General features: G+C 44.7%; 1 protein-coding gene across 3 annotated transcripts in view; it reads right to left on the bottom strand.

The window, feature by feature from the left end:
- The window catches only part of SMARCD3 (SWI/SNF related BAF chromatin remodeling complex subunit D3), a 117,241-nt gene extending 90,508 nt beyond the window's left edge, over positions 1–26,733 (bottom strand). Inside the window, exons 1-2 of one of the 3 annotated variants that reach the window (XM_075492069.1) lie at positions 26,459–26,733; positions 23,509–23,702 (exon numbers count right to left, since the gene is read on the bottom strand). The gene's annotated coding sequence lies outside the window, so the exon portion shown is untranslated. Of the gene's footprint in view, positions 1–23,508; positions 23,703–25,021; positions 25,293–25,671; positions 25,692–26,458 lie in introns of those variants that run through there. The other 2 variants (XM_075492071.1, XM_075492070.1) reach the window with 2 other exon arrangements.
- Positions 26,734–27,069: the final 336 nt, after the last annotated feature.

Genomic DNA, 27,069 nt, shown 5'->3' on the forward strand with positions numbered 1-27,069 from the left:
GGGAACAATAGTGCACAATTAATCTGTTTTATACAGAGAGCCAGGAACAGCACCACACTATTCGCAGCTCACTCCTCATCAGCTGCAGGATCATAGCACCTGAATGTGCTGACAGCCTCTGCTTCAGGTACAAGCAACAAAGAGCTTGGAGCCTGCGCTGTTGAGCTCTGAACAGAATCTTCCCTGTGAAGCCTTTCACAGTACATTTCCATGGGAACAGACACATGCCTTTCTTGTTGCCGAGGAGACAGTGACTGCTTTTTGAGATTGGTGAACATTGTGCCCAAAGCATTTCAGCATCTTTAAGATCAGAAGGAGCCTTACACAGGCATAATCACCTCCCCGCCAGTTAAACATGTCAATCATTCTCACCAGTCCTATTTCTGAGAACCTGTTTTAAGCATTTTGATATACTATGTCAGATTATTCCTAATATCTAGTTTTGATATCAACATTTAAAATGACATTGTCACCCTAAACACCTTCGTATGCCTGGAAGTCTTTTCTACTATTGTTCTGTAACTCTTCCAATTCACTCTCAATGACCCAACTTACAGTAAAACTAACTCCTCCCTCTCCATGGGTTTCCTGTGGTATTGATCTGTACTTAGAGAAAAGCTGACTGGCAAAGCCGGTTGGCAAAACCAGTGTCCATCTCTCCTCCATCTTCTCCTACTTCCACTGTTTTTAAATAGAAAACATGCTTGTAAAATCAAAGGGCTCTGTACACTCGAGGCCTCAGGGTGGCAGTAGCACTGGATGGCAGCACATGATAAAGGAGGAGGAGGCGCATTCCTGCAATGTTTTTGAGCTTTGCTGTCAAGTGACAGAGCAGCTCAGACAAGCCGCGGTCAGCACTGACACCGTGCCCCGTGCAGCCGTGCTGCCCCTGTGCGGCAGCCTTCACCAGTTCACTGATGAGAAGTTCTGCAGTGCGGGACCTCGGTGGAGGCGGGATCTGCACCGCAGCCACGCAGGAGCAGCCCTGCAAGCTTAACGAAACATTCCTCGAGCTGCTGTGGAGGAGCAAAGGTGGTTTCCTGGGCCGCAGGAAGCGGTGGCCACCAGACTGCTGGTGCCACCAGTTCTCTTTTCACGTTCTCTCCTCCCTCACACAACTTTTTCCCCATCCTTTCTGAAAAAAATGCACCAGTAGTTGAGATTTGCAATTTGGGGAGGGAGTGTCAACTGAAACAGGGGCCCCCTATTCCGGTAAATCTGATGTGGGGAAGGAGGGACAGCTACAGACTATGCTCAAAGGAGCGATGGATGGAGTCTCCCATAATGGGGGAGCATGGAAGCTTGGCATTTCTGGCACAGAAGGGCCCCTTCTCCACCTTTGTATCTCAATTTACAGAACCAGTGCAGTGCCCTAATACTGAAGGAGAACAAGTTCCAGTCACTAATCACAGAAGAGAATCACAGAATCATTTAGGTTGGAAAAGACCTTTAAGATCCTCGAGTCCAACGTAAACCTAGCACTGCCAAGTCCACCACTAAACCATGTCACTAAGCACCACATCTACACGGCTTTTAAATACCTCAAGGGTTGGGGGCTCAACCACTTCCCTGGGCAGCCTGTTCCAGTGCTTGATAACCCTTTCGGTGAAGAAATATTTCCTAATAACTTGAGGCCATTTCCTCTCGTCCTACTGCTTGTTACCTGGGAGAAGAGACCAACCCCCACCTCGCTACAACCTCCTTTCAGGTAGCTGTAGAGAGCTATAAGGTCTCCCCTCAGCCTCCTTTTCTCCAGGCTAAACAACCCCAGTTCCCTTAGCCGCTCCTCATCAGACTTGTGCTCCAGATCCTTCACCAACTTCCTTGCCCTTCTCTGGACATGCTCAAGCACCTCAATGTCTTTCTTGTAGCAAGGGGCCCAAAACCGAACACCGTATTGGAGGTGCGGCCTCACCAGTGCCGAGTACAGGGGCACAATCACTGCCCTAGTCCTGCTGGCCACACTATTTCTGATACAAGCCAGGATGCCATTGGCTTTCTTGGCCACCTGGGCACACTGCTGGCTCATGTTCAGCCGGCTGTCAATGAATACCCCCAGATCCTTCTCCACTGGGCAGCTTTCCAGCCACTCTTCCTCAAGCTGTAGCGTTGCATGGGGTTGCTGTGACCCAAGTGCAGGACCCAGCACTTAGCCTTATTGAACTGCATACAATTGACCTTGGCCCATCGATCCAGCCTGTCCAGATCCCTCTGCAGAGCCTTCCTACCCTCAAGCAGATCAACACTCCTGCCCAGCTTGGTGTGGTCTGCAAACTTACTGAGGGTCACTCGATCCCCTCGTCCAGATCATTGATAAAGATATTAAGCAGAACTGGCCCCAATACTGAGCTCTGAGGAACACCGCTTGTGACCGGCTGCCAACTGGATTTAACTCCATTCACCACAGCTCTTTGGGCCCAACCATCCAGCCAGTTTTTTACCCAGCGAAGAGTACGCCCATCCAAGCCGTGAGCAGCCAGTTTCTCCAGGAGAATGCTGTGGGAAACCGTGTCAAAGGCTTTACTGAAGTCCAGGTAAATAACATCCACAGCCTTTCCCTCATCCACTAAGCAGGTCACCTTGTCATAGAAGGAGATCAGGTTAGTCAAGCAGGACCTACCTTTCATAAACCCACGTTGGCTGGGCCTGGTCACCTGGTTGTCCTGAACGTGCTGCGTGATGGCACTCAAGATGATCTGCTCCGTAACCTTCCCTGGCACTGAGGTCAGGCTGACAGGCCTGTAGTTCCCCGGATCCTCCTTCCGGCCCTTCTTGTAGATGGGTGTCACGTTTGCTAATCTCCAGTCAACTGGGACCTCCCCAGTTAGCCAGGACTGCTGATAAAGGATTGAAAGTGGCTCGGTGAGCACTTCCATCAGCTCCCTCCGTATCCTTGGGTGGATCCCATCCAGCTCCATAGACTTGTGCGTGTCTAAGTGGTGTAGCAGGTCGCTAACAATTTCCCCTTGGATTATGGGGGCTCCATTCTGCTCCCTGTCCCTGTCTCCCAGCTCAGGGGGCTGGGTACCCCGAGAACAACTGGTCTTACTATTAAAGACTGAGGCAAAGAAGGCATTAAGTACCTCAGCCTTTTCTTCCTCCTTTGTCACCATGTTTCCCCCCCATCCAATAAAGGACGGAGATTCTCCTTAGCCCTCCTTTTGTTGCTAATGTATTTATAGAAACATTTTCTATTGTCTTTTACAGCAGTAGCCAGATTAAGTTCCAGTTGGGCTTTGGCCCTTCTAATTTTCTCCCTGCATAACCTCACGACATCTTTGTAGTCCTCCTGAGTTGCCTGCCCCTTCTTCCAAAGATCATAAACTCTCCTTTTTTTCCTGAGTTCCAGCCAAAGCTCTCTGTTCAGCCAGGCCAGTCTTCTTCCCCGCCGGCTCGTCTTTCGGCACATGGGGACGGCCTGCTCCTGCGCCTTTAAGATTTCCTTCTTGAAGAATGTCCAGCCTTCCTGGACTCCTTTGCCCTTCAGGACTGCCTCCCAAGGGACTCTGTCAACCAGTCTCCTAAACAGGCCAAAGTCTGCCCTCTGGAAGCCCAAGGTAGCAGTTCTGCTGACCCCCCTCCTTACTTCTTCGAGAATCAAAAACTCTATCATTTCATGATCGCTATGCCCAAGATGGCCTCCAACTGTCACATCACCCACAAGTCCTTCTCTGTTCACAAACAAGAGGTCCAGCAGGGTGCTTTCCCTAGGTGGCTCACCCACCAGCGGTGTCAGAAAGGTTATCTTCCACACACTCCAGGAACCTCCTAGACTGTTTCCTCTCTGCTGTATTGTATTTCCAGCAGACGTCTGGTAAGTCGAAGTCCCCCACGAGAACAAGGGCTAGCGATCGTGAGACTTCTCCCAGCTGCTCATCAAATATTTCATCTGCCTCTTCATCCTGGTTGGGTGGTCTATAACAGAATCCCACCATGATATCTGCCTTGTTGGCTTTTCCCCTGGTTCTTACCCATAAACACTCGACCCTTTCATCACTATCATTAAGTTCTAGACAGTTCCTAACATACAGGGCTAGCCCACCGCCTCTCCTTCCTTGCCTATCCCTTCTGAAGAATTTATAGCCATCCATTGCAGCACTCCAGTTGTGCGAGTCATCCCACCATGTTTCTGTGATTGCAACTATATCATAGTTTTCCAGCTGCACAATGGCTTCCAACTCCTCCCGTTTGTTGCCCATGCTACGTGCGTTGGTGTAGATGCACTCCAGTTGGGCCATTGATCCCACCACCTTTTTGGGGGGAGAAGCCCTAATTCCTGTGTGACTGTTCTCAGGCGCTTCCATGGTTTCTAACACATCGATAACCCTTGCATCTTCACTGCTGCATGGATCTCCATCCCCTACCTCCACTGAGACGGCAGACCAAAGGACCTCCCTAGCACACCGTCCCTCAAAGACTGGCATGCCACCCTCAGGCTTATCTCTAGCGAGCCTGGTTTTATCTCTTTCCCCCTTCAAATCTAGTTTAAAGCTCTTTCAATGAGCCCTGCTAGCTCCTGTGCAAAGATCCTTTTTTCCCTTTGAGGCAGATTATTCCCCGTCTGTCACCAGCAGACCTGGTGTTGTGTAGACCAACCCATGATCAAAACCCCAAAATTCTGCTGTGACACCAGGCTCGGAGCCAGGTATTGATCTGCTGGCTCCTCCTGTTTCTTCCCTCATCATTCTCTGCAACTGGAAGGATAGACGAGAAGACTACTCGTGCTCCTTATCCCTTAGCCAGTTATCCCAAGGCCCTGAAGTCTCTCTTGATTGCCCTCAGAGTTCTTGTTGAGACTTCATCGCTGCCTACCTGAGAAATCAATAATGGAGAATAATCTGAGGGCCATACCAGCGTAGGAAGCTTTCTCTTCACCTCTTTAACCTGGGCCCCAGGGAGGCAGCAGACTTCCCTAAGCAGTGGGTCCAGTTTGCATATTGGGCCTCCTGTTCCCCTCAGGAGAGAGTCTCCTATGACAATGACCCGTCTTTTTTTTTTTTTTTATGGAAGCGGTTTTGACACAAGGCATAGATCAACTTAACCTTGGCAACACCTCCAAGCTAGATGAACCATCATCCTCGTCACTGTTTGGTTCCATTTGCAGAGCCTCGTACCTGTTATGCAAGGGCACCTGGGAAGGTGGGGTGGTCACGGAGGAGACACGCCTGCTGTGCCGGACAAGAACTTGTCGCCATTGCCCCCTATCCCTTAAGTCACCACCAGGTGATCCCTTAAGTTCAGCCAGGTGGAGAGAGGATAGGGAATCCTCCGTATCATGTGTCCTGTCTGCCTGACAGTCCTGTCCCAGGCAAGGTAGGGTGCAATTCCAGTAGTCTACCTCTCTCTAGGACTCCCTGATACTCCTCAACCTACTCACCTCCTCCCAGAGCTCTGTCACTAAGCGGAGGAGTTCCTCTTCCTGGGCGCACCTCCCACAGGTGTGCTCACTGCTGCCGTCCCGTACTGGCATAACAGTAGGAAGCCTAAGGAAGGCTTTAGAGCTATCTGGGCTAAACCATGCATTAACATCCAGAGAAAATGGCAAGTGACTCTCTTCTGCAGGGGATGGAGGCAATCATCTGCCGGCCAGACATGTTGTCATGGGAGGTTTGTTGTTAACTAGGGACCCTGATCCAGGTTGTTACAGGGAGACTACTGAGGCTTGTCCACGCCTTGAACCCTCACCCCTTGCTGCTCATCCACATGGTGAATAAAAACACAGCCTAGGGAGTCCTGGAGGCAAATCAAGAGGGATGACAGAGCTCTGGGGGCACAGCTGAAGGACATGGCACCCCAGGTAATCTTCCTCACCTTACAGGTGCAGGAGAAGGCTCAGATAGGAGCAGATTTATCCTGCAAGTTAACAACTAGCTGTGTGACTGTGTCACAGACAGAGCTTTGGCTTCTGTGGCCATGGTTGCCTCTTTGAGGAATGAGAACTGCTAGCATGAGACAAGATTCATTTGACAACATGGTGCAGGAGCATCTTTGGCCACAGGCTTGCCAACCTGGTGAGGAAGAATAACAACCCAGTATGTTAGGCAAGGTGCTAACAGCTTGCAAGTTAAGTGAGGGAATGGAGACCAGGGGGGGAAGTACATGGTGCAAAGCAATGGGAGCGAGAGTGCCCTTGGGAAGGATAAAACAGATCTAAAGGGACTCACCTGAAGTGCCTGCACACAAACACACACAGCCTGGGAAACATGAAGTCCAATAAATTATTCCAAGCATACATTTAAATTTTTGTACTTCAGAAACTCCCAGAGATATTAATTATCTGAAGGAAATGCTTATATAGACTCTAAGGCTAGAGGGCCTAGTACAACAATTTGACCTTATCTTATATACAATGGTACCATATCTATGCTATACCTCTGGCTCACTCTAGGAGAGTATTCAGGGCCAAGTACCATCATATTCCTCCCCTGTTTTCATACTCCTCCTTAAAGTTACTCTCAGCCACTATCAAAATATTGCATTACACCCATGACATGATCCAGGACAGCTGCTCCCACAGCATCAACCAACAATCCCTCACTCAACAGATTCTTCACAGAATTTACTCTAACTTAAAAGCTATAAAGATGCTGGAAAGCCATGCAATCCTGATGTAAAGAATCCCAACGATCTAGGATCTACTGTGTCCTGACATCTGTTCTTCCACTGTTTAATTGTCCTTCTTGTAAAACTATGCCTTCATGTTTGAATTTCACTACTTATAGCTCCCAGACATGCCTTTTGCACCTTACCAAGACTTCCTGGGCTGTGTGTGGCCACATACTTTAACTAATGGCAGGAGCAGCAATAATTCCTAAATTCACATAGAGCAAGAGGCAATGCTCATCTGTGCTACGCATATCAGATTAGAAATCCATGTCTTCATATAAAATGGCCTTGCAAATTATCTTCCCCTTTTAGATTCTTTAAAATCAGAATAAAATCCCTCTGTCAACCTCCCTTGAGTGAATGAAATACAGCGAGTCCTTGTGGTTGCTCGCTATAAAACAGTATTAACTACATCTTTAATCTCTTTATACGTCTCTTCTGAACGCTTTTTCATATTCCATCAGTCTTCTTGAGGTACAGATACTAGAAACGGAACCTGTATTAGAGTAATATGCAGTAATGTCCCTAGAATGGCATCTGTTTTTATTCCTTTACTACCACAATCCCAAAGCCCACTTACAACTACTCTTTCTATAAAAATTCATCTGTGTGTTTCTCAATATATGATCCTTGTATATTATTCCACAAAAAAATCAGGAGTGTTAAAAGGAACCTACCATATAAATCAACTACATAAATAGTCCAAATTGGTCGGTATATATAACCTTCCCTATTATTCATCACTGCACTAATTCTGTCATCTGATATCTCCTTCTGTATATTTCCTCCTGCATCCAAGGATTCAGATTACTCTGTAACCTCAGTGCCAGCACAGCTCCACTGCTGACCAAGTGATGCAGCCTGTCACAAGAGCTTGAACTGGTCAAGAAATACATACTGGCCACCTCTGCATTAGGTGGCCTCTTGAAGTCTTTGGTGACTATACGTAAACAGCAACTTTCCTCAAAGAGAGCTCTGAGCCCCAGAAGAAGAAGTACCTGAGTCTATAATATCTAATAAATCTTACCATTGCCACTGGTTTTATACAGAAAGATAAATAATACAGAAGTGGGTAGTAAAATAAGTGAAAGCTACAACAAAGTGCAAATCTGTGAAGGGGGCTGTCACTAGGTGGTACTTATATGTAACACTGTAATGAAATGTTGAGCTTAACTATCTCTACTTCATCTGATTTGGATCTGAAAAAAAACCCAAATAATTTACTGGGAAGAAAAAAGCTAATGCCAGACCTGCATTGCCTCTGAATAATGTTTCTACAGTCAGAAATCACGGAACATAAAATCATTAACTATCACTCCATTCCTGAGCACCGAAATGTCTCTGCTCTCAAAGTGAAGATAATATTATTTACCTTCACTGCAAAGAGGAAAAGTAAAGGTGAAGGGATAGATGTCTGCTCCTGGCCAATGGAACTGTGCTTATCAAAATGAATCCTCAGCCCTGTATGTGTCTTCACTCACACTAAGTCTGTGTGATGTGAGCTACATTGTGCACAGGTGTCTAATTATTTTTCTGCCTTTCCTATGAAGTTCAAAGTGAAGGAACTTTTTCTGGGGCAGCAGATGTCAGGAAATGATAGCAGGGAAAAGTCTTAAAGAAAAGAATGCACCCAACAGCAGGACAAACTCTTGCATTGCATGCTGGCAGGAACAAGAAGGAGACTGACCCACAGGCTATCTGCTAAGAAGCACTGCTTTGTTTTTGCAGAAATAGGGCCTAGCCAAAAGGCAACAAGCACTCTTCTTATCCATAGAATGAATATGAATATAGATGGTAGTACTTGTGCATACACTCTGTCACTGACATGAAGTAACACGCCTTTTATGCATACTTATATCTTAAAAATATGAACAATCATCATGAAAATATATATGTACAGTGCTTTCTCAAAGACCAAATTGCTCCAGACAGAAAATACTCAATAGTAAGTATTAAAAACTCTGAATTTCAGTTACTTATGTTTAAGAAAACAGGAGCAATAGGGGAGAGCTCTTCATTTAAGAGCACTTTATTGGAAACTCAAAAAAACATAATCCCAAACAATAACAACATAATTTAAAAGATTCTCCTTTAGATGGGAGAGTAACAATAGAATAAAAAAAGAGGCAATAAAATAAATAGTACAAGTGATACTGACAGCTTTTACATTGCAGTCTCCGCTATAACATTCAATTAGAGAACTTAACATAATTGATTCAAAATCCATGATACAAAGTCAAAAAGAAAAGAAAAAATTTTTAGTAGTATTTCAGTAACAAAAATATCCTCCTAAAAATAATTAATGTTTGATGCACTATCAAGAGAATTTATAAAATTGTTGACAATAAGCATGCTGTTAAGTATTTAGAAATAAGGCAGAGGAGATGCTCACAGTTTATATTGGTGACAAACTAACAAAATGCTTATAACTACAACTGTTCCTACACAGGTGTGCTAAAGTTAGACCATTTAAAATTATTAGCTGGACACTGCCATTCAACAGCTTTACAAGAAATAACTTGTGCATTCCTTAGACCATTACTGTTGACATAAGAAATCTTGAAACACTAAAGAATGGAAGAAAGTTAATGCTGTATCAGATAATTAAGAATAGTGAACTGGGTAACATGACTATTACAGACCAATAAGTCTGACAGTCTAACACTATTGCTGCCATAGTACTCAGGAAATATTAGTACTACTAAAGAACGTTTTATAGTTAACACTAATCAAAATGGTTTTACAGAAAACATATCTTGTCAAACTAAGCCGATATATTTTCATAAGGCTATTTATTAAAAAAATGCCAATTTGTTCATACAGCCTTCCATACACCATTGATCACATGCGTATGTTTGTTTAACTGAGGTTAGACCTGGGGCTCTAACCCAGCCAGCTGGTAAGAGACATTTGGTAGACTTTATGTCAACCCAGTGCAGGTGTGTACAATATTTATGAGTTGACCACCCTTGACAGTCAACAGAGAGAAACAGGCACTTTTAGGGATGTTTCAGGAGACAACAGCGCTATCTATTTAGGTCTTTATATTACAGTGTGGTGAGTCAAACCCTCTACTCACTCTAAAAGGAACCTATGACAACTAGTTCAGTTGTAGACATCTACAATTAATCAAATAAACCACATCTTCTTTATGCACTTGTAATGCAGGGTGCCAGAATTTAAACCAAGAAATCACAGTATAGTATAGCAAAAGCATTTTGAATAACATAACTATTTAACAAGTAGAGACGTACAGTTGCAAAGTGACTGGTGTTTGTAAACTGCTACTCTTCAATTAGTTGCCGTGATAAAAAACTGCTGAGCAAACTCCAGGAACAATGATTATGCCCAGAGCAGCATCAGCTGAAGAACACTGTCTCATTGTCTTTAGCTGGGCCCCAGTCCTTGTTTTCCTCATGTTTCAAGAATTTCTTCACAAGTTAGAAGTGACAGAGGAATACTGTGACAGATTAATACTGTTCAGGTTAAGAACCGGTGTTAACCTCATTTACAGGTCCCAGCAAAACAGTGCAGGGGAGAAACAAACTGCACAGCAAAACAGTGCAGGGGAGAAACAAACCACCGCAAGAAGCAACCAGGGCAGAGTGGGAACTTCTTAAATCAGCTTTACCAATAAATTCCATTTATGTCAAACCATGACTTAAAAGTTTTCAAAGATAAGAAAGAAGCAGAACAGTTGGAAACATTTTTACAAATGGGAAGCAGGAAAGGTGAAGAAAATTCACAATAAAATTCACTTGTACATAGCTGTGACTGTAGGCATTTGAAACAAACTACTTTGGATTGATGTGGTATAATTAGAAAAAGAATAAAAGCAAGATTGCCACATGTTGCTGGCTCAGTGCTGGCCCTTCAGGAAGAGTGAGTTTTGGAGAAAAAAAGATTAAGAAAGCCCAGGGGACAGTCTCAGGATTTCAACAGTTTAAATGCTGGTCAGGTTAAGAGAAACCCTAGATTCTGACTCAAGTATATACTGTTGAGATATCAGCTGTACCCTGTAACATTTTGAATAAAATACTCAACCCTCCACAAAAATCAATACAGCACATACTTCATATATGTCAAAAGAGAGCAAATCCTAAATAATAACAGCTAAATGAAGAATCATCATCAGATAGGACCTGTTGTCTGCTTAACATCATGTAATATATTTGTCAGTGATTTAGGAGAAAGTATGAAATGGAAATGAATACTAATTAAGCTTGCAGAAGTCACAAGGAGACAGGACAAGTCATTTATACTCTTATCCAAGTCATTTGGTGAACTGGGAACAAAAAACTATATATAAATAAATGTACATTCAGAGAGCCTGAAAGGGTAGGCAGACCACTTGTTGCATGGGATGTACACTCTTGGGAAGCAAGAAACCTACAAAGGTCATCAGAAACATGGAAGAAACAATGCACATAAACTGTCTATGCAAAGCAAGAACTAAAGTGGGTGCATGAGCCAGGGACAACCTGGTACAAGCAGCTGATGCATACTAATGCAGCAGCAAGGTCATCCTGGTACCCTGAAACAGCCATGAAGAACAAAGCCAAAACACAGGTGTAAGGGGTAAAATAGGAGGAAGGAAAATAGCAACAGAAACTTTGAAAACATAGAGACAGTACAAAACATGAAGATGGGGAGAAAAGCACGGTAAGACCAAATAAGGAAAAGGGATCAAGGAAGGATTTAAAGATGTATAGAAAGCATTTACTAGAAAGTGACGTAGGAGGCCCATAAAGAAGGTGCAAGGAAGTTATTGGGGCAAGAAAGGAGATGGAGCACAGATCTGGCAAGACAAAAAAAACCCAATCTATGACAGCACTGTCAGTGACTATGGAGAAGGAAAAATAGTTGCAGGACAGAGAGTTAAGAGACAAGTTGTATTAGATGGTACCAATGCTATGTGATGGTGTGACAGGATACACAGTCAGACTCTGATATGGCCTCTGCCATGTAGCACACAAGAGCTTCCTAGGAGCTATTCCCCTGCTGAATGGCAGAATGCAATAGAGAAACTGCGGGGCAGCAACAGCCACTCAGGGAAGACATGTCCACACGAGTGTTGTCCACACAGGCTCAACATTCAAACAAGAAGCCACCGAGGATGTTTGGCTGAGCAGGAGAAAGAAGCGAGAGATGGAAGTACAACCCAGGCATGGTCCCTTTGTAAGCGTTCTGCTCAAGGCCTAGCTATGTCAGCACAACCGAGTAGCTGCTGCCAGTTTTGCTGGAGAATCACCATCCATTCTATACATACCTGGAAAGCTGGGAAAATTCAGCAATAACCTACAGGTGCTTGAAGGAACTAGACTGAAAGTCTGTACCTAAGAAGTGACCTGAAGCACTTACAGAGAAAATAAGCAAGTACTTCATAATATAACCATAACTGTAAGATTATTACCCACCTTAACTTGTAATACTTTTATTGAGGGATTAAATGTCTTTCGTAAAGACAATGTCTGTTATTAATGTGCATTCTAATTTGCATAACAGTATTTCTCTCCACAATTGCAAGTTCTGGTCCCATGACAATAAAAAAATGAGGATCTCCAAAAGCCAAGTTCTCAGGTCAAGTCAGGTTCCTCCCACCCAGCCATCACACACAGCTCCATTCCTGAAGCCAAAAAGTTCTCCCCAAATAAACTGAAACAATTTCCTTTTCCTATTTGTTTGGGTTTTTTTTCAACAGGAGCAAGAGTACAATGGCAGGCAGGCAAAAGAGGTTAAGTTGTCCTGGATAAAGAAAGCTCTCCATATTTACAGCTCTCTTCCCCAACACTTTTTGTATACCCTGCAGCTGGCTGTTTTTCATTTCCTAATCTGCATTTCATCTCAAAACAACCCCAAAGCCCACTTCCAGAACTCTGGTCATTCACCAGAGCTCCCTACCCCTTCCTCTATCGTTTATTCTTTTCCTCATTTTCCTACCATTTTCAAGGCACTCCTTCCTAGCCCACCACTGCTCCTCTGCCTTTTGACTCTTCCTTAAGCTGAGTGCTTCAACATGCACTCAGGTGTCTTTACTATACTGATGCAAAGAAGTATTTAGCTCTCTGCTGTGGCAAGAAGCAGTGGTGCACAGGAACAAGATTCTGTGCAGTAGAAACAGAGCACAGGAGAGTCAAAATGTGATGTGAGGAATAGGCCTCCACAGAACGGTTCAAGGAGGGACAGCAGAGGAAAGAAAAGACAAGAAGAGTCATATGTGACAGTGCAATCTAAATAGCAAGTAAGCCGCCAGATTAGCATTAAGTGCAGATAGATCCTTGCTAAAATATTTGAGAATTTCCCACTCTTTTCATGTGAATTGAGCAATAGATTTCAGAGGGTTTCATTTTAACTTTCTCTTTTGAATAGTGTTTTTGTTTGGTACTTGCTAGGTTTGTTTTTCAAATTAAAAGTCAAGGGACTCTGCTATGCACAACACTCACCACACAGCAGCATAACTCTTCTATTAAGCTTTTCTCTCAATTCTGTAAATCCAGAATGGGAACTCTCCCACCCTGTGTCACCCAGGCCTATGGGATGGTATAATCTGAGACATCTGTGTTCTGCTTCTCTCCAAGGCACCTTCATCCTTGCATGAAACTCAAAGAAAACCCTAAACTTACCACCTGCTTCCAGGGACCCCATCTATCCACACCATGCAGAACACCCGCTACATGACTTACTAAGAAAAACATAACCAGGCTTGTGAAGTTTTACTTCCTTTTGGTGAAAACTGATTTTCAAAAAATGTTCTCCTATCTTCACTTTTCTTCCCATCCAAAGTACACTCTATAAATAGAAACAAAGTATTTTTATATTCCATTTTAAATCAGTACCAAATACTTGTACAGGTATGGGAAGCCTATATACTTCAGAGGGCTAATACATGAAAGAAACAACAAAGTCAAAGATAGGGAAGAGAGTTTCAGCTAAACTATTTAACCTCTATTTTTTTTCCCCTTTAAAGTTGCTTAACAACAATGGCTGACATCTGGAATAAATGAAGCCTTTATCATTTACTATCCTCAGACTTTTAACAGAGACTGTGGAAAAATTCACATTTCTGACACCATCAGATCTCAGACCAAAGGTCTACTTAGCCAACAGTTAGTACCAGATGCTCAAAGAAAGACTATAAGAAATAAAATTAAAAAAAGAAAATCTTCTGATTTTTTTTTTTTACAACTGTATCAGGTATTCTAATAAACACGCTCCTGTACATTAAAACTTTTTTTACTATATGGGTAGAGCATCATAGCCACAACACTATTATTGCAAAAAACAAAACATACATATTCCCCTTGTATGACTTTCCTGTTTCTAACAGCCATGGTTCACTAACATCCTGAGCCTGGACTACCACGTTTAATAGCCAGCAATGGACTTGTCTAATACCTGTGTTTGAACCATCTATACTGTAGACAGCTGAAACATCTTTTAGTAGTAAATGCTACAATCTAATTTGGCATGAGCTGAAAAAAAAAAAAACCAAACCAACCTTGTGTTTGTTTTAAGCCTGTGGCCTGATAATTTCATCACATGTCCATATGTTCTATAAATCGTAAGTCCCTATGTTCTATAAATAGTCATTTGCCTTTCCTCCATGATGACTGATGATCTCTAGCACAGTTATCTTTGTCTATCATTTTTCTAAAGAATTCTTACATACCTCCTCTGATGGAAATCTCTCCACCTCTTACTTATCACTTTTTCTAGAATTCTTCTAGTTCTACTAGTCACTGCATCTTAAGAGATATAGAACTGCATTCACGCTTCAGGACATAGGCTTTATATAATATTATAACAATAACTTCAGTTTTGTTAATTCTTTTCCTGTAATATCTAACATCGAATTTTCCATTTTAATCGCTACTGTTAAGCTCATGTTTGCAGAGAACTATCTATAAAGATGCTAAAGATTTCTTTCCTAGGCCAAAAGAGATAATTTTGACAACAATGTGGCTACATTGGTAGGCTTATTTTCTCTACACACTTTACATATTAATTCATCTACCTTAAATTTATTCTGCCATATTATCATCCAGTTTTGAAACACTATTCCCCAATCTTAAGAGACAGGTTTAGGTTCTACTGCACTGAATAATGTCACATTATCGGCTAATTTTGTTGCTTCATAATGAAGCTTCATTACCTCTTTAGAAATCATTCATCATACACTGAACACCAACAGGGAACCAAAAAGGCACTCCTTCCATTACAGAAACTGAACATTTATTCGTCCTTCTGCAGCCACCACCTCAGCAGCTCCGGGGCCCAGGGATTCCACTAGTTCAGGTTAGTCCTCTCCAAAGCTATGCCTGTAGTTTCTTAATGGCTCGTCAATGAGTGAAAGTATACTTTTGGTCTTTGTCTCCATTATCCCTTGACTAGCAGGTTTGTGTCTCTCTGTGTTTTTCTTTAGCACTTCCCCCATGTACTTATTATCCCCTTTGCACTGAAAACGTCCTTGGCTGCATAAACTTAATGAAGAAGAGGTGTACTCTCACCTTCCACATACCCTTACATTTCCTCATTAAGTTCAAGAAAGGGAAGTGCAAAGTCCTGCACCTGGGGAGGAACAACCCCAGGCACCAATATATGCTGGGGGCCACCCAGCTAGAAAGCAGCTTGTCAGAAAAGGACATAGGGTCCTGGTGGACACCAAGTTGAACACGAGCCAGCAGTGTGCCCCTGCTGCAAAGAAGGCACGTGGTATCCTGGGCTGCATGAGGCAAAGTATTGCCAGCAGGTCGAGGGAGATGATCCTTCCCCTCTACTCAGCACTGGTGAGGCCACAGCTGGAGTACTGTGTCCAGTGCTGCGCTTGTCCAGTATGAGAGAGACATGGACACACTGGTGAGTCCAGTGAAGGGCCACAAAGATGACAAAGGGCCTAGAGCATCCCTCCTATGAGGAAAAGCCAAGAGCACTGGGATTGTTTAGCCTGGAGAAGAGAAGGCTTGGAGGGGATCTCATCAGCATATATAAATACCTGACGGAGGGTGCAAAGAGGATGGAGCCAGGCTCTTTTCAGTGGTGCCCAGTGACAGGATCAGAGGCAATGGGCACAAACTGAAACACAGGAGCTTCCCTTGGCACATCAGCAAAGACTATTTTACAGTGACTATTTTACAAAGACTATTTTTCTGCTGAGCAGTAGAATGGGTTGCCCAGACAGGTTGTGGAGTCTCCCACCTTGGAGATATTCAAAGGCTGTCTGGACATGGTCCTGGGTAACCAGCTCTGCTTGAGCAGGGGAGTTGGACAAGTTGACCTCCAGAGGTCCCTTCCAACCTCAACTATTCTGTGATTTCCTATTTTTCCTTACTGCTTATGAGGAATTTTCCTTATTGACTATATACTTCCCTTATTAGCTTTAACATTCTTTAGAAGCCTTGCTGAGAGCATTTTCAAAACACTTATGTACAATACGCTGACAGGCCCACTCTTATTCACGTGACCTGTCAAAGAATTCTAATCCTAATAAAATAGGGGCACAACAGATAAAGAATAGGAACATAACAGACCCGTGGGGCACTATTTGCCCCTACAGAAGACATGCTGACTCCTTATCTGCAATGGCATGCTTAGACACCAATCCTTTGAATAAAAGACAGGACTCCACTAATTACAACTTCACATGCAATTTACATTGTTAAGTATATTGACAGATGAGGATGGCTGCAGCTCTTGACAGAAGCATTCACTCAGAAAATAAAATTTGAAGGAGTTACGAAGAGACAGAACAGAAGATATTACAGAACACTGTATCAGTCAGTAGTTCTCTCTTGCTTTTATCATACTGCAGCCAGTGCTGGTCACATCTCTAAGAAGTATACAGCAGAATTAATAAAGATACAGATATGGAAAGACTAGGTACAAAACAATTCTCTTATGAAGAGGAACTGAAAGAGAGTGCTTGTTTATACTGCAGGAGATGGGGGAAGTATACAGAATTAAGACTAGCACTGAGACAAAACTAGGAGCACATTATCTCGTAACAGAAGAACTAGAGGACCACGAACAAAAACAAAGAGCAACAAACTCAAAATCAACAAAAGCTTTTTCATGCAGAACAGTTACCCTTGGGCACTAAGTGGCATAGGACTTGCCAAGAGACTTTCAAGATGTAGAAAGGGGTCAATGAGGTAAGGAGCATCCAGTTTTCTTGACCTTGCAAGCCACACAGGAATATCTTTACACGTCAAACGACCACAAGACACATACCACCATATACTTCAGAGGATGGCAGAGAGGAGAAGTACCAGATAGTCCACAGAAAAGTTATGACAGCAGATGTCTCACATGTTCCATCACACTGCCTTGGGCCCTAGCTGGTCTATGCATACCACTGGATCCCAGGGAGACCTAGCAATGGCATTCTTGGCAGTCCCCGCTGGTTTGCTTCCTTACAAAAATAGATCTGGACTACCAAGCACAAAAATGGCACCAGAATTACTTACAAACCATATATAGAGACCCTTGGACTAGACGCTTTCATTCATACAAGACTATCCAGAGCTGTAATGTTAAGCATTAAGAAAACAATAAGAAGGTTTGTAAAGAACAAAGCCCATAGAACAAAAGCCCGGCTCTAGTGGGAACTAACAGGATCCTTCTGTGAGGGGCAGCTTATTGCCTAGCATTAATCATGAGGGATTTGAAAGACCATTCTAGATAGATGACTGGGTATTATTAGACTATTTTTTTCTGATTACAAATAAGCACTATGAAATATCAATAATGTCCCCAATTTGCTGGCACAAATTAAACAGCAAATGTAGTTAAAAGTGAAGGTACCTTTACAGGGAGGGTTAGTAACTAGTCAGACAACATTCAACAGTGTCATTCAGCATATGGAAATTAATACAAAGTCACCTCTAATGAACTGGAGTGCAGGACAGAACTGTTGGATCAAGCCATCTTATTAAGATGAATCCATTCAAAGTGTGTGTTTCAAGGCAAGGAACAATCTAAGAACAAAGAATGAGAAACATCCTCCTAAAGCAGGAGATCGTGTCTTGAAAAGTGGAAAATCTGAAAAGGAAGTAGGGACCACAGTGGGAAAACAACTCAAACTTAATTACCTGTGCCACACTGTGGCAGAGAGCGCCAAAGGAACCCTGGATTTATGAAGAGGAGGAAGCAAGGATAGTAGGATGATTTTCTCTATATATTTCAATCACTAGAGAAGTCCCTGTTGGAACACTGAATAAAGTAGTGCAAAGTACAACCCAGAAGTCTGAAAAATGTTGTCCATGAAAGATTTAAATAATGCAACATGTTTAATGCACTAAATATAAAGTTGAGAGATGAACATGATGATGATGTTTAAGTACATTTAATATAAGTACAACATTCACAAAATCCCAAGTGATAAAAAGCTTTTAAATTAAACAGAAAAAAAGACAGAACAAGAGCCAGTGGACAAAAGCTGACATGAGACAAACTACGCCACAAATCATTACCACACAGCACGTGTCAGTTAGGAGCAGGGAGGGGGGGAATCACACTCCTGACAGACAGTTACAGCAACACTCTGTCCTACATAATAAGCACAGCTGACACTGTTATAACCTTCACCCCTTGCCTTCAGGATAGTCTAGCCGTCACAAACAAGATATTTACAGAATCAAAGCAGAGGGGCTAGCATGGCCATTAGAAGATCTTCAAATCCTTCCTTGCCCCAATTCAGTATTGACCTGCCAAAACCCTTCTTAACAGGTAATTTGTCCACATTCTTAAACCCTCCACTGATCGAGGCTCTATGGGCAGTATATTCCATTTTTAATTTACAATAGCTAACCAAACTGCAGCTTCTCTTTCTGGAAGGTATAAGGCTCACAGTAAGGGCTTTGGCTTCTACAATCACAGGATGTTCTTTGATGAATACAGCTTACTGGGGAGAGAAAGGATTCACCATCAGCCAGTTTCCTCAGGACCCTGACATGCATTTCATCAGGTCCCATGGACTTGTGTATGTTCAGGTTCCTCAGATGGTCTAAAACCTGATCTTATCCTACAATGGGTGGGACTTCCTTCCTCCAGTCCCTGCCTTGAGATTCAGGGACTTGAGAGATTCAGGAGAGCAATCGCCAATGAAAACTGAGGGCGGAAAAAAGTTGTTGAGTACTTCAGCCTTCTCCATGTCAGTTGTCACCAGATTCCCTGTCTCATTTATTGGGGGGTACAATTTCTTTTTCTTCCTTGTCTGACTAGCGTACCTGTAGAAGCCCTTCTTATTATTCTTCACATCCCTTGCCAAATGTAGTTCCAGTTGTGCCTTAGCTTTCCTGATCCCATCCCTACACTCCTGGGCAGTATCCCTGTATTCTTCCCAGGATGCATGTTCCTGCTTCCACTTACTATGCATTTCCCTCTTGTGTTTCAGTTTGACGAGGAGGTCCTTACTTGGCCATGCTGGTTTCCCACCTTCCTTGCCTGATTTCTTGAACATGGGACTCGATAGTTCTTGTGCTCTAAGAAAAATGTCTGTAAATAGCTGCCAGCTCAAAGTCCAAATGAAGATCAGTATCAAGTGGTGTCCCTCAGGGGTCCATATTGGGACCGGTACTGTTCAATATCTTTATTAACGACATAGATAGTGGGGATGGAGTGCACCCTCAGCACGTTTGCAGATGACATCAAGCCAAGTGGTGCAGTTGATAGGCTAGAGGGAAGGGATGCCATCCAGAGGGACCCTGACAGGCTGGAGGAGTGGGCCCATGTGAATCTCACGAAGTTCAACAAGGTCCTGCACCTGGGTCAGGGCAATCACCAGTACCAGTACAGGCTGGGGGATGGATGGATTGAGAGCAGCTCTGCAGAGAAGGACTTGGGGATACTGGTAGACAAAAAGCTGGACATGAGCTGGCAATGTGTGCTTGCAGCCCAGAAAGCCAGTTGTATCCTGGGCTGCATCAAAAGAAGCGTGGCCAGCAGGTCAAGAGAGGGGATTCTTCCTCTCTACTCTACTCTCCTGAGACCCCACCTGGATCCTGCTCTGCAGTCCATAGTACAAGAAAGACATGGACCTGTTAGAGCAGGTGCAGAGGAGGCCATGAAAACGGTCAGAGGGCTGGAACACCTCTCCTATGAAGAAAAGATGAGAGTTGGGGTTGTTAAGCCCAGAGAAGAGAAGGCTCTGGGGAGACCTTATTGTAGCCTTTGAGTACTTAAAGGGGTCTTATAAGAAAGATGGAGAGAGACTTTTTACCAAGGCCTATAGTGATAGGTCAAGGGGCAATGGTTTTAAACAGAAAGATGGTAGGTTTATATTGGACATAAGGAAGACATTTTTTATGATGAGGGTGGTGAGACACTGGAACAGGACTAGGTGATCTTTGAAGGTCCCTTCCAACCCAAATCATTCTATCATTCTATGCACCAGACACTGAATGAACTTTATACTTTCTCCTGCAACTACTTGTATTGGCCCCTGTCCACATAGAGTCTGGTCAGAATACCAGCCAGCTCAGTTACTACATAGTTATCCCTATGATCTCAAACAAGAAAAAACAAGAATAAAAAACCTTAAGTAACCTCACAGTACGTCCTTTCTCTACCATGGAAATAGAAAGCTTTAAAAAATTATCTACAAGTAACATTTAAAAATCATTCCTCAGTGACCTAACAACTGCAAACACAGCTCTTGCTCTCCATCTAGACAACACCTTTTAACCGTAAATTCTGCAGTTGCCATGAATCATACATATTTTGCCAGGGGAAAAAGACTGTTTTAAATCTTTAAAAATAGTGAATTTATAAATTTTGAATGTTATGCCTTGTTAGGCCTTGCAATTTCACCAAATGAAGTCAAATTTCTTTCACATCACCAAAAGCACATTTGCGAATCAAAGGCCACATGCTTATCAAAAGTTGAGTTTATACGACTTCGCACTTCAGTGCAATAGCTGTGCCTGTAAATTTAAAAATATATGATTGGTAAATTGTATTTTCTTCTCTGCAGTTTAGGATCTTGAAAGGAGCTGGACTGCCTTTAAACAGATTATTTTTAAAATTCATTCACAGGCAGAGAATAAGTGTGCCAAATTTCAGGGTAAAAAGTAAAAGATACAATGTTGACTAGAGTCTGAAACCGACATTCTTGGAGCAGGCAAATTTTTCAGTCTAGCTAAGGGCTTCATTTCAGCCATGGTGATAGTTACATTCAAAGGAAACACTTCTATCCCTAGCTTTGGACAACTACCATAGACAAACACAGACATCATCATTATGTACATAAGAGTACAAAATAGTAAAGGCTATTGGACTATCAAAGGCCATAAAGGAAAGGACAGGAAGTTTGTCTCTCAAACACTGGAACCAATGAATAGAGAGTTTTTTAAAAAAAAAGAGGAAGGAAGATCAAAACAGCTTTCCATAAAATTCATGGGACCCGTGTCCAGCATTGAGGTGCCAGTGCTATCAATATATCCAGGTACAAGAATGACCATATCACTGTTACTTTCATGTTTACTCAGTGAATATCAGAAACATTTGACAAGGGCATCTCAGGCTGTCGATTCATGAAAATCAGACATACCTCACTTGATGACCACCGAGTAACATTTCCTGAACAAGGCCTACTAGCCACTGTCTACATTATGAAAGCATTATGGAGAACACAGCAATAACTCTGTGAGCTAGAAGAAAAAGCACGCAAGTTGTAGTTATTTGCTTGCTTCTATGCACTTAGGACACTTCTGTATAAATGAAAAATCTGGATAACTCCTGTGGTATAATACCAGAACTCTTAATCCTTTACATTTTAAATTAAGAACCATTCAATTCCTCCAACTGCACCTTTCCAGAACAGCTAAGTTCCTGGAATGCTATTCAAGGGCATACCAGCAAATTCCAGGTGTTAGCCCCAGCACTCTGTTTGGAAACCACTGTGGCAATACCGCACTGGAAGAGGAGTGAGCTCCAAGGGATTAAGAGTACTGAAGGTTAAAGTTAGCACCTTACCTTTCATCGAGAAGCTAAAGGAGTTTGAATACATAAGCTCTTCCGATTCCAGCGAGGGTTGTGGACTCTCTGCAGGAATATACATTAGCAGGTATATTCCACATTAATGTTAACATCAATGGGTTCTTAACAAGTTAGTCAGCATAGAGCACATGGCATGTGATAGTTACAGGAACAGAAAGAAATGGAATGGGGTCTCAGAACTGAAAAGGAAAGAAACTTTCCTAGATGTCAACTAGAAAAAGCCTTTTGCCACATTTGCTGCCTCGCATTCAGTGGTCATCTTGAACCCAACACCATCCATAAGTGCAAACACAAGTAAAAAATCACAAAAGCGTTTCCTGCTTAGCAGGTTATTATCGTCATTGTCTTTACTTCCAACTTCTTTTGCCAAGCATCTGCAGTCACCCCCTTTTTGTCTGGTGTCTCTCTCTGCCAAATAGCTCTCATCCATACCTCAGTCTTCTATCATTTGGAACCTGAATGAGGAGAACAACCAAACTGCCTTTCTAAAAGACATACCCTTACTCAGAAACAGCTGCGAGCTGGATACAGGTACCCACTACCTTTACAAACATGCCAAAGTGAATGGTCCTATAGTCCCCCCTGGACTCAGAATCCAAGAGAACATTCAACTGAACAGAAAAGGACAGAATAGTGACAGAAAACATAATCACAGAAAAGTCAGTCACAGAAAACTGGAACAACTCCTTCCAATGAAGATAACTTAACATTGAAACAGCAGACCTAAGAATTTGGGGGATTTTCTGACATTGTTTACTCCAAACTGCTGACTCCATAATTAGACGACTGAAAAAACTTAAAAGGTATGTGGAAGAAAAAAAAAAGATTCAGCATTTGCCTCATTTTCCTATTCCTTTTCCACATATCCATTACTAGTCGGAGACAGGATACTTTGGTCTGACTCAGCACAACACAGTTCTTAAATTCATGTAAGCTATGATTGGTAGACTAGAACTGGTATCTCTCTGTAACAGACTTTCCCTACTCAGCCAGAATCAAAAAGCAAGAGGTAGCAGGCACTGGCCAAAGTTCATAACTGTGCTGCAGCAGGCTAAGCAATATGGTTGTTAAAGGGCCAAATCAGATGACAATAATAAGCCTAATGTGTCTTAAAATAAGAAAAGTTATAACCTAGGCTATTTATTTCCAATACAAAATAGTATGCATTTTTCTACCAGGCAATTTATGCTACCAGTGAAGTGACCTGTACAGGCTGTAAAAGGTGAAAAGGCACTGACCCAGTCGTGGGAAAAACAAAGTCCCTTGCAGGCATACTGTGTACTGACTGGGAAAAAAGGTAGATGGATACAGGTGGATATTTACCAGTGGAAGCAACAAGAAGAATGGAACTAATGGTAGAAAATAAAGACCTGAGTGGCAGATTTGAGTACCGTATCATAGAGATGACCAATGCATATCCAACAACAGCAGGTACTGGATAAATCTACCAGCTGGGAAGAGCTAACCATACTATTTTAAACCTGCTGTGAGAAGCACGGTAACCCTACAAATCAATAATCGTCTGATAAGAACTAATCACATTTACTTGTAGCTAATGGAGTAATGAATTACAACAAAGAATACCTGCTACTACTACTCCTCTTCTTCATTCTTTCCTCTGTTAGGCCTGCTCTTAGCAACTGCCTTCTCTAACGTTATTTGCTCTGAGCCAGTCTACTCTGCCTAATCAGCACCCTCCCTGCCAGCACTAGCAGAAACTATCACAGAAGTAGCTGGCTAGTAAAAGGACCAGCTTAGGTCAACAGCAGCAAGCAGGCAGTTCAGGACTTATTTCACAAAATAACATTTCCCATATGTCCAAAGGCAAACATTTTCCAGTCCCAATACAAGTCACAGACACATTCTTCCCACCTAGAACAGGTCATTTTTCAAAGGGCTAAAACCTACCTGTACCAGACTAGGTAGCTGATGAACACCCGGAGTCACATGTGTATAGACCAAGAGGAAGCAGGAAACTTATCCAACAGGATGGGGCAGGAGACCAGATACTATGTCATGATGAATTAGCAGCAGATATTCTCATTGAGCTGAAGCAGGAACAGCTCTAAGACAGCAGGCCAAGGATGCATTTGGATCCAGCTCTGAAAAGAGAAAGTACATACTGAGTAAGAGGGAAGTAATATACAATATAAATAAAATTTCCTAGAACAGCACCAACCCATGTGACACATCATAAGCAGCACAACTGAAAAAAAAAAAAAAAAAGAGGGGAAAAAGCAAGAAAGAAAAGATGCAACTGACATAGTGATTAGGGACTTCTCTGCAGACAACTGCACACAGATGCACATCCATGTTGCCAAGACAGTACTTTTGCCCAGGCACTAGGCCATCCTTCCAGGCTATTCAGCTTACAGACAGGAGCCAGCTTGTATTTGGGGAGATTGTAGAAAACATGAAGAAAGTACAACACTTGTCTATAACCTGTCAACATGTTGAGACGTGCTCTAATAAAAACCATAGGGTGGTTAGGATTGGAAGGGATCCCTGGAATTTGCCTGGCCTAACCAAGAAGCAAGGGTATCTTCTTACATAGATGTTCTCAGTTATGTTTCTGCCATCAGACATGTCTGGTAACCCTTGGGAAAGCAGGCCAGTTCAGGAACTTTAACCAAGTCAGCTTGCTTTCATTCTTAAAAAAGCAAATCCTTAAAGGCTATCAGAATGCTCCTGCATTTCAGCAGGCATTGTTAGCTGCCCTCATAGGATGGTGAGAGTGTTGCGGACTGGGAGAACTAATGATCCCGCAGATTTAGGGTATAGTCAGGGAGCTTCAGTGTCTGCATATTCATGACAGGTCCCAGAGAAGATGAGCCAGGGTAAGAAGGAAAAGGGTAAGGAGTAAGGGTAAGGAAGCTGCTCCTCGGGAAGAGCTGAGCCAGCTGCACCTGTGTATACAAAGCACTGCTGCTTCTGACAGCTCTCTACTGTAGCTGATGAAGAAAAGAAGCGTTACAGCAGAACAGATCTGAACACCAGCACTCACAGCATTCATGGGTGTAAGTTCATACCTAGTCATGCAGTTAGAAGCAACTGCTCAAAGAATGGATAAGCAAGAAAGGAAAATATGAGCAACACAGCACCAGCCTAGGCAGTGCTGGTCAGCACAAGAGCAGACAATTCCATCAGGGTCAGTAACAAGGCTCTCGGTCCAGCAGGGTCAAAACAAGGGAAAAACAAAGGGCAGAAAGAAGATCATGGTGAACTGTGCTAAAATAGAGCTGAAGTCAAGGAAGGATAGAGTCCAGGAAAACAGTGGCTGAGGCAGAACACAGCAACGGAGGCAGTGCAAGTGAGAACGGCTGGGCCAGGAGAGTACATGAGGTACAGAAAGGAACATCACTGCAGCACTGCAGAAAAGAAGGCAACCAAAGGCTGACAATGTTGGGAATCTCACCCTCACCCTGCCTTAGAGGCAAGGCCAGGTAGGGATTGTCTTCCTCACAGAGCGCAGGGGATTCTGCCAGGGAAGAAGGGCTGGTTTCTCATGGTGGTGTCCCCATGGTAAACAGTAGGTTGTTGATTGCTCCTGAGGCGGCACCAAGGAACTGGTTATTTTCAGAAGCTGCAGGACTCCCCTGGATAGGCAGTAGTATGATGCCAGTCTCTCCAAGAAGGGCAGTGCTGACAGCACTACGCAAGGATACTGCACAAACGCACCCCCAGATCATGCTAACTGGTGATTGATCTTGCTTTCTCCTCAGTCCCCCATTTAATTTCTACCTAAGTTTTTCCCAGCAGCAACTTGCACACAGTGTCCCTCCACAGGCCATGCTGATAGAGGAAATGGAGGAGAGTTCAGGCCCCAGGGAACAGGAGGGAGGGAGGGAGCAGCAATCTCCAGCAGCAAGCTCATGGCGCCAAAGTGAGATGGTTTGCCTGTATGGGAAGTCAAGAATATCTTCTGGAAGGCCGTACAGAGCATTAGCCTCCTACAGATATGGATCAGTTTGTCCTGAGAGAGTATCTGGGACTATGTATCTCCCTCTGAAAACAGAGCTGAAGGGCACTTTAGAGGCAGCAAGACGAATACTCTCTCTCAAAAGGTGCTACCTCCTGCATGAAGGCTGGTTGTTCCTGGAGCACTAGAGACAGCTGTCAGTTAGTCACAGGGCAACACTGGGGTGTGGAGTGTCTCCAGGGACAGGGTGTTAAGAAGAAGACCCTCCTCTCCAGAGGACCATGCCAGTGCAGGCTCGGCAATTCCAGACGAGTGCTGGCGTCTCCCCCAGGAAAGTCAGTCCCTGCTGAAGGAAAGCCTCCCGAGGGGGCTTGCAGTTCACATTTGGGAGTGGTAAATGAGTATTGGGCTTCCCCTCTCTGCCTGCCTCTCCAAGCCAGCTAGGTCCCTGTGAGGCAGCAAAGCCACCACAGCTCGGCCGAGGATGCGGGGGCACGCGCTGGGACAACCGGAGGGGGCCAGGTGGGCGGCTGCACCGGCGGAACGCCGAGCCCGAAGGGAAGAACGGAGAGAGCGGCGCGCCGGTCGTCGGGGAGTTCTAGCCCCGGCTCCGCGGGGGAGCCGTGCGGGGGCAGCGGAACGCCGCGGGAGGGGGCACCGCCGGGCGGCATACCGACGGCGTGGGGTCCGCTGCCCGGACTCTGCCAGTCTCCCGGTCGGGAGCGCCCTGCAGACAGCGCCGGGGCGGGAGCAGCGCTAGTACCCGGGGTCCGTGCCCGGCCCGGGGGTGCCGCTGGCGGGGGGCAGTGCCCGGGCGGAGGTGTACCGCAGCCAGAGCTCCCGCAGGTGCCCAAGGCAGAGGCACGGCAAGTGCCGCCGCGGGGTCGAGCCGGACGGAAGCCTGGGGCGAGGGACGGCGGGACCCGGGGCAACGCTCACCGTCCCGTCCATGCTCCTCCCCGCCGCGCCGCTCTCCCGCTCGCACCGGGGCCGCCGTCCCAGCGCCGGGCGCGGGGCGCCTGCGCGGCGCTGCGGAGAGCGGCGCAGGGACCGTCTGCAAAGTGCACGTCGCTCGCTGCCCGCGCAGGAGCGTCAGCGCGGCGCCAGAACGGGCTGCCCGCAGCGCCCTCGCCGCCGGGGGAGAGGGTCCTCGTGCGAGAGCGACCGCTCCTCCAGCCCAGCCGCGCTCCGACCCCCTGCGTTTCAGCGCCGCTTCGGCGACGGGAGGACTGTGTAGCCGCGGTCCCTGCGCCCGCTTCCCAGCCCTGCGGGGGCGGCGCGGCGCGGAGCTCCTCCCGTGGACAGGCGGGGGCAGCGCCGGTACCTTTCCAGCCATTCGGGCAGCCCCGGCCCTGCCGCCTCTGGACAGCTCTGTCTCGCCCGCCGGCAGCGTCCACGGCAGCCTCGGAAGAGGGTCGGACAGGCTGCGGGTCCGCCGCCACAGCCAGTTCCCGCCGCCACGGCCCCGTGCCACCACCGAGCCCCAGCGCCCTTCACCCGCCAGAGCGCCCCTCACCGCCAACAGCCCTCTCACCTGCCAGAGTGCTCCT

Source organism: Mycteria americana, chromosome 2, assembly GCF_035582795.1.
Source record: "Mycteria americana isolate JAX WOST 10 ecotype Jacksonville Zoo and Gardens chromosome 2, USCA_MyAme_1.0, whole genome shotgun sequence".
NCBI lineage: Eukaryota > Metazoa > Chordata > Aves > Ciconiiformes > Ciconiidae > Mycteria > Mycteria americana.